The sequence below is a fragment of the Octopus sinensis genome, unplaced genomic scaffold, assembly GCF_006345805.1.
Source record: "Octopus sinensis unplaced genomic scaffold, ASM634580v1 Contig17859, whole genome shotgun sequence".
In the NCBI taxonomy this organism is placed as follows: domain Eukaryota; kingdom Metazoa; phylum Mollusca; class Cephalopoda; order Octopoda; family Octopodidae; genus Octopus; species Octopus sinensis.
The window spans coordinates 215-7,500 of NW_021835377.1; the positions used below are offsets into that span (position 1 = coordinate 215).

Sequence of the window (7,286 nt, forward strand, 5' to 3'; positions counted from 1 at the left end):
GAAAAACTATGTCATCGATGTAATGGCTCTTTCTATACATATATATGACAATTTTTCCAAGGACAATGGTTAAAATTCAAACTTGTTTTATTTTATATTTATTTTAAAATATTTTCATGCATACATATATAAACACATGTTACGTTTACACTGCTCATATGTGCATGCATGTACATATTTATACACAAATAATACACAACATACGGCACACACATACCCAGACACTATACACACTATACATCACACTACGTACATACATATCAAACAATGTCGCCTCGTACGGTTATATATAAACATGCATATATGTATTTTAGTACCATGCATTTCAACATTTATGCATGGATTACTACATGTAAATGAGAGAGAGAGAGAGAGAGAGAGAGGTGCTTATAGAATACTTGTTCTAAACGATTATCAAGAACACACACTCACACATGAATCATAAACTCCGTATTTTTGTACGTGTTCCGCAAAAAAAAAACAGAAGAAAATAAGCTGTAAATGTATCTATTTTACAATTTATGAACCAAGCAAATACGAAACTATGGCGGCTGAAAATTGGTGTCTGACTTTTCGCAAAGCATTGTGGGATTGTTGTCGTATGCTTTTCAATGGCGACGGTCTCTGTTTTTTTATTGAATTTTCGTCTTTGAATGTTTTTCCTGCAGCTAACAATTATGAAAGAAGTAGTAAGAATTATTATTATTGTTATTGTTAATATCTAGAAAAAATAAGTGAGAGTAGTTGGTGACGATGTAAAGAGAAAAGCTGAAGGAAGTCTGTTGGTGACGGGAGCCTCTCGGTTTTCATTTTATTTAGTGGCAAAATATATAAAAATTTGGAGTTGAGGTTCATAATTAAGATGTTGGTTAAAACGAAAGATTATCTTCGTTTCTAGTAGACCTTTCCGTCAATTTCCGTAAAACTTTTATTTTTTTTTTACATATGGGTTTGCGGGAACTTTGAAGTAATGAGAGCGAAAGAGAGCTAAGAGGAAGCGATTGTATGAGGAGGGATTTTCTTTTTGAAGTTACCGCGAATGGGAAGCTTTGATGTACTGTGGTGTGTGGTGTGTGTGTGTTTGATGGGGTGTGCGAGACAGAAAGTATGTTGTGTAAGGAAGTGCTCTGTTAGGTGTGTGAAGAGACAGAGAGAGATAACTGAAATTTTTTACTCGGTGTATGTGTATATGTATGTATGCATGTATGTGTGTGTGTGTGTATGTATCTGTGTGTGTGTGTGTATGTATGCATGTATGTGTGTGTGTATGTATGCATGTATGTGTGTGTGTATGTATCTATCTATGTATGTGTGTGTGTGTGTGTGTATGTATGTATGGCCGATTCAGTGTTTACATTTCGAGTTAAAACGAGAGATTACCCTTGCCTGTTTATGTAACGGTCTGCTATGTAGAAAACAATGAGGTTGACTCAATGGAATAATGACAGTGATCGAAGATGTAGACAAATTTTTTTTTATTTAATCGTTATACATGCCTTGTCGACTGCTATTGTGCAGCCTTAATGTCTCTGTTGATGTGACGATGGTGAAATGGTAAGAAAAAGACGGGAGAGTTATAAAATGAGGAGGAGATATTCTTCTCATGAGAAAAGAGTTGCATGCAAAGGAAAAAAAAAGTTAAGTCTATAGATGTGCACAGAAACTGAGTGCAAGCATGCATATATATGCATGTAACATGAGACATGTAAAAGTTTCCATTGCATAATACTTGGCTGCTGCTTGTCACTTCAAATAAGAGTATTGAACTGATATTAAAGCCAAAAATTTCCTTTCGCTACTCTATTAGGAAGTTTTTCATTTTTACTTTCAGAGTTAAAAAATGAATGATTACACTTATTGGTTTACATGCGAACTTTTGTTTATTTTATATCCTTCTATATGTTGGATATGCAAATTTCACGAAGCGTGGATAGACACAACTGTCTTCAACACAACCCACTTCAGATCTCCACTAAACACAATACTCTAATAAATATAACTCTGAACAATGTCAACAACTTCCATGAACTCCCAATGACTCTCTTTGTCTCAACCAATATGCTAATTTTTTTATAAGAGTTTTGCTAGTCCATTCTTCCAATCCCATAGGGTGCCAATGACTCTCACCACAACAGTTTATACATGTAGACTTTTCTTTATACATGTAGATTTTACCAAGCAAGTAGCCCATGCGAAGCTTCACCTATATGTAAGTACATATTTATTTTGTTAAATTAAGTTTTTCTGTAGTTACCATAGCTGTTTGTAATTGAACACCTGTTTTCTCTGTGTATATTGAACAATTTCCATAAGACATATATGTTTGCAAATTTAAAATATGTTTTGTTTCCCAATACCATAGTTTTAGTGTCTAGTTCTACTGGTGGGCATTTTGGGCAAGAGTCTTCGACTATAGGTAGGGACCACAAATGCATTTTAGTGAAAGTGGTTGATGATGCTTATTGCATGTGTGTGTGTGTGTATACACCATATCAATTATGTGATGCATGTTATAGGTAACTGTTGACAAAAGTGCAAAATACTCATTGAAAAATCAATAATTTAGAGTAATGTCAAGAAGGGATGTGGAATGGATAGTGAAAGTCTGGCTTGAAGGTGTCCCCACAGTATTGCTGCCTGGGCCTATGTGTCATCTTGCTACTGCAAGAGAGTACAGACCATTGAATGTTTGTGAAATATTGGCATCTAAGATTATGAACTCTTTGGATTTACTGATTACCTGATGTCAGTGAGATTGCCATTGTCAAACAAGAGTTTGTTACCTTAGTAAGTGTCTACCCCCAACCATGTGTTCCTCTGAAGAGAAAAAAAGGACTAATATTTTTATCTTTCATGAAAAAAGCTTCTGTGCAGTATTCTTTCTGCTTATAAATCTTCATACTTGGTGATTTCAGAGATAAAAAAATTGGGATATAATTGGGAAACATGAAGCCAGAAAATGCAATAGTAATGCTTGTTTAGTACTGTGCAAGTGTGTTTCGATTTTTGCATATACTGGGTAACTGTCAATCTCCTAGTGTGGAGCATGCTGTATTGAGCACCAAATATGTGGGAGTTATTATGTGATCAAGATGAAAGGCAATTAGGTCTCTCATTAATTTCTGTTTGGTGAGTTGGCCCTGAGGAAAAATCTAGGCAACAAATTGAAATTAAGGCATGAAAGTCATTAGAGACACTTAGAGGATCTAGATCAAATTAGAGAAGTGAAAACATCACAAAGTTTTTGATGGAAGAAATTGGTTCATGTTGGAATGAGTGAATTTGAATGAATGTCAAAAATCTTAGTGTGCATGAAAAGCTTGAGAGAGATTTTTGAAAAGGTCTTAATATTAATGTTTCCATTGTGTTTTGCTTCAAAAACTACATAGACATGACAGAATTAAATAGACATCCTTATAATTGTTAAAATTTATTTAAGTTATTATTAATTATTATAATGTGAATATCTAATATTTAGTAGACAGGGTCCTTGCATTCAAAAATGCAAGGACCCTAGCAGGCATGCTACTGATCTGATGAATATTCTCTTCATGATTTCTTGCCAAGTTTCTTGCAGTAATATCAAAATCTGGCTTTAAGGATGCTTTCTTTTTCTTTTTAGGAGTATCCCATCCATTATGCCTCAGATGTGTTCAGTAGGGTTCATATCTGGTGATTGGCTTAGCTAAGGAAGCTTTTTAATGCCATTCTCTCCACCAATCCTGGGTCTTTTAGTGTTGTGCAAGAAAGCCCTATCTTCCATAAATAGTGTTATTTAATCATTTTACTCCTGGAGGTTATAGGAAGAAGATTTTTCTATAATATGGACACATATTTATTTGAGTTTATGTATCCCTCACATTCCACCATTTCTGATTGACTATTGCTCCAAACTGCTCTCTAGACTATCACATGTTTCATTGTTGGCTGCAATATATTCACGTGAAAATATTGGTGACTGATTCTCCAGACCCACATTCGACCAGTGTCAGAAAATACAGCAAATCTGGATTCATCAGAGAATTTGACTGTGTCCCAAAGTGCTAGTGACCTCTCTACCATTTCACTTGTCCAATCTTTTTCTCCATTTGATATTGGCTGGTCGAAGCAGTGTCTTCTTTCTTGCTGCTCTGCCATAATAGCCATTTTGCGGAGATAACTGACAGCTATTCTGGGACTGACATCAACTTATTCTGCTATATTGGAGGCCTTGCAATGAGGATTATCTTACACACTTACTTCTCTTAAGAAAGCAAAGTGTTGTCAGAGGGCCTTAGTCTACCTGGTAAGGTGATATGGACTACTTTCCCGTTTAGTGAATTGAAAAATTACTCTATTTACTGTAGAAAGTGGAATCACAATGTTTTCTGTGGTTTTAGGCTAAGTCAGCCTTGAAATAGGCGCAGCATATGGCCTCTTTGTAATTGGACATTTTTAAGGCTTCTTTTGTACATGGCATGATTAAACAGTTACATATAGAACCTGAAACATATAAATGTCAATTAATAAAAAAATATAACCTCTTCAAGTTATAATAACAATGTGTTAATGGGTATCTATTTACTTTTGTCATGTTTGTGTACAATGTATCATTTGTTACAACTGCACTTGAAAGAAAAAGAAACCTTTAGTAGAAAATTAGCATTAGCTACGACAATGTTACCCAACTATTAAATCTTATATTTTCAAACTCATGCTAGATGGAAAAATGAACGTAGGTATGAGACTTATTTTTACACATGTATTGATGCATATAAAACATGAAATTATGTTGTCTACATACTTAAATATTTGCAATTAATTCATTGTAAGAACATAGAATTTCGACAGGTTTCTTGAGTTGTTGCTCATCTACAATAATCTGATAAATTTGAGGTTATTGTTGGTTTGCATAAGATTGTCATTGAATTTTCTCTAGACAGAAGTATCTAATCATTTTATCCATACTAGCATGGTTGTGTTATCATGTTGATATCTGTTTCAGTTTTAATTCCCTCTGCAATAGTTTTCTTTTTTGTGTTTATGCAATATGGTACTTTCATAAAATACAGTTGTCTCTTGCCTTACACAGTATTCTGTTTCTTACTTTCACTTTAGCACAATTTTGCTCATTTTCCTCTATTTGTTTCTTTTTGTTTTTGTTTTTACAAATATAGAAGTAGAACCTGCTTCAGTTTCTCATAATATTTTGTTAAATATTTTTGAATTTGAAATATTAAAATTGATTTCACTGGAAATGAAAATTCAATGTATAAAATTAACTTTAAACTAGATGTTCAGCATAAAATGCAAAAGTTTTACAAAAAGAATTGTCATCATCATCATCATCATTTAATGTCCATTATCTATGCTGGCATGTGTTGGACAGTTTCATCAGGGCTGGTAAGCTGAGGGTCTGCAGCAGACTCCAGTCTGATTTGTCATTGTTTGTATGGCTGGATTTTCTTCTTAACATCAAGCACTCCATAAGTGTTGTGGGCAGGGGTTGTGAAAAAATTAATTGATGGGAAATTATTACAATATATTGTCTTCTAAGGCACGGCATGTCATGAAAGGTGTCGGTCATTAGTCTTGCCTTTATAAGTTTCAACAGTCAAAGATCATGCATTACCACCTTGTCCAATGCCTTCTTATGTCTACTTCTTCTGCCATGTAGCATAGTTGTCTGCACAGGTAAATAAATCTGGCTTTCACTCTGAAGGAGAGAACCTTAGTTACCAAACAGAGGAAGGAGCTCTCTGAATTTGCTCAGCCTATTTTTATCTTGCAGCCACACTCTTGGTTCATCCACCTCTGCTACTGACTTTGTTGCTCAACAATCTTTATCGTACTCCCTGGTATTTGATGAAGCCCATTTCTGTACACTTTTTTTGTTTACTGTACATGTACACCTTCCACATGCAAAAAATATTTCCCAGTTTACCTTCCTCTGATATTGCTACACCTATTATGTGTTATACAGAGTACATCTACCTACCTGTTTCCTTCATATTGAGGATGGCCATGTACCTGAAGGGCTTTACGATTTATCTGTTTTCCTACTTACTAAGACTTTGGGTTATGGTTGGGTAGGTTAATTCTGTGACCTTTCAATTCTAGACCTTGCTTCCGTACGCACAATTTGTTTTCTAGTTCTGGTAGTGATTTAGCTATAAGAAGAAGCTCATTAGTAAATAAGTGTGAAAACTCTTTGCTTTCACAAACACTTTATGTACACTGATTGAAGCAATGAAAAAAAAAGGTCCTCGGTATACATGAAACGTGAAGGAAAATATTTGGATAATGAAACTAATAATGTATGGGTAATTGAATGTAATGTAATAAATGATAATATATGAGTGTTCAGTTGTCATCCTCTATGCCCTCCCCAATTCCTTTGAGAGAAGCAAAGAAGACTAATAATATGTATTAAATGATTAACGAAAATAATAATTAGTGCAAGAGACCCTTAATCAATATTGACGGTGTGACGATCAAGGAGCAATGTGTCAGTTATGCATCAGGCTTTTAGTCTTTTGTGAGTCTGGCAGAGCGACTAACAGGACAATTGCTGGATGGAGGATAAACTGCATCAGGCAAGGGTCACTTTTGGAAAAGCAGGGGTTTCAAGGGGTGTTGGGTATGACCACTTGTGGTAAAGGTGTGGTAAGTTGCGTGGCTCTGTGGGTAGGCGGTGAGATGCATTTCTGGTCATGGTAATTTTGGAGTCGGGAAGTGGGCATTGGTGTTGCAGCTGCATGAGGTGCTGTTAAAGTCGGTTGAGAAGGTAGTCTCATCACTGGTGTTGGCGTAGGGAACGCATGTGGTCCAGACACCATGAGCAGTGGGCCATGGGGAAGAAGCAGTAGATACTTCCAGAGAATTTTTTGCACAGTGTGACTCAGCCTGATCCATCCACTCTCAACATGTACAGATCGAAATGACGTACATCTAAATGGCACCAGTTTTCCCCCCATTTGTAGGATGGGTCCAAACTTGGCTCTGGATTAGGACAGAGTTCGAAAGAAGTGAGCATGTGTGTTTTGACAACCGTTCAGTAGCACTCATGTTGTGTTTACGCAGGTCTTCTTTTCAATAAGTCGTAGTTTCATGCCATGTGGAATGTAGCTTGTACTTGCCGGGATGGATGGGAATAAAGTATTGTATAGGGCTGCCAAAGATGCACATAATCAGCATAGAGGAGTTGCTAGGGTCTGCCTGTTTTATATTCATTCTGTTTTATTACCTGAATGATTATGATACCAACAAAAGTCAAGTACATAGGTTTATACTTGGTTAGGTACTTC

General features: G+C 35.7%; 1 long non-coding RNA gene across 1 annotated transcript in view; it reads left to right on the plus strand.

The window, feature by feature from the left end:
• The first annotated feature begins 470 nt into the window (after positions 1-470).
• LOC118761836 overlaps positions 471-7,286 on the plus strand; it is a 7,609-nt gene continuing 793 nt past the window's right edge. The window contains exons 1-2 of the long non-coding RNA XR_004997674.1: positions 471-686; positions 2,169-2,209. This is a non-coding gene — a long non-coding RNA (uncharacterized LOC118761836). The remainder of the gene's footprint in view (positions 687-2,168; positions 2,210-7,286) is intronic.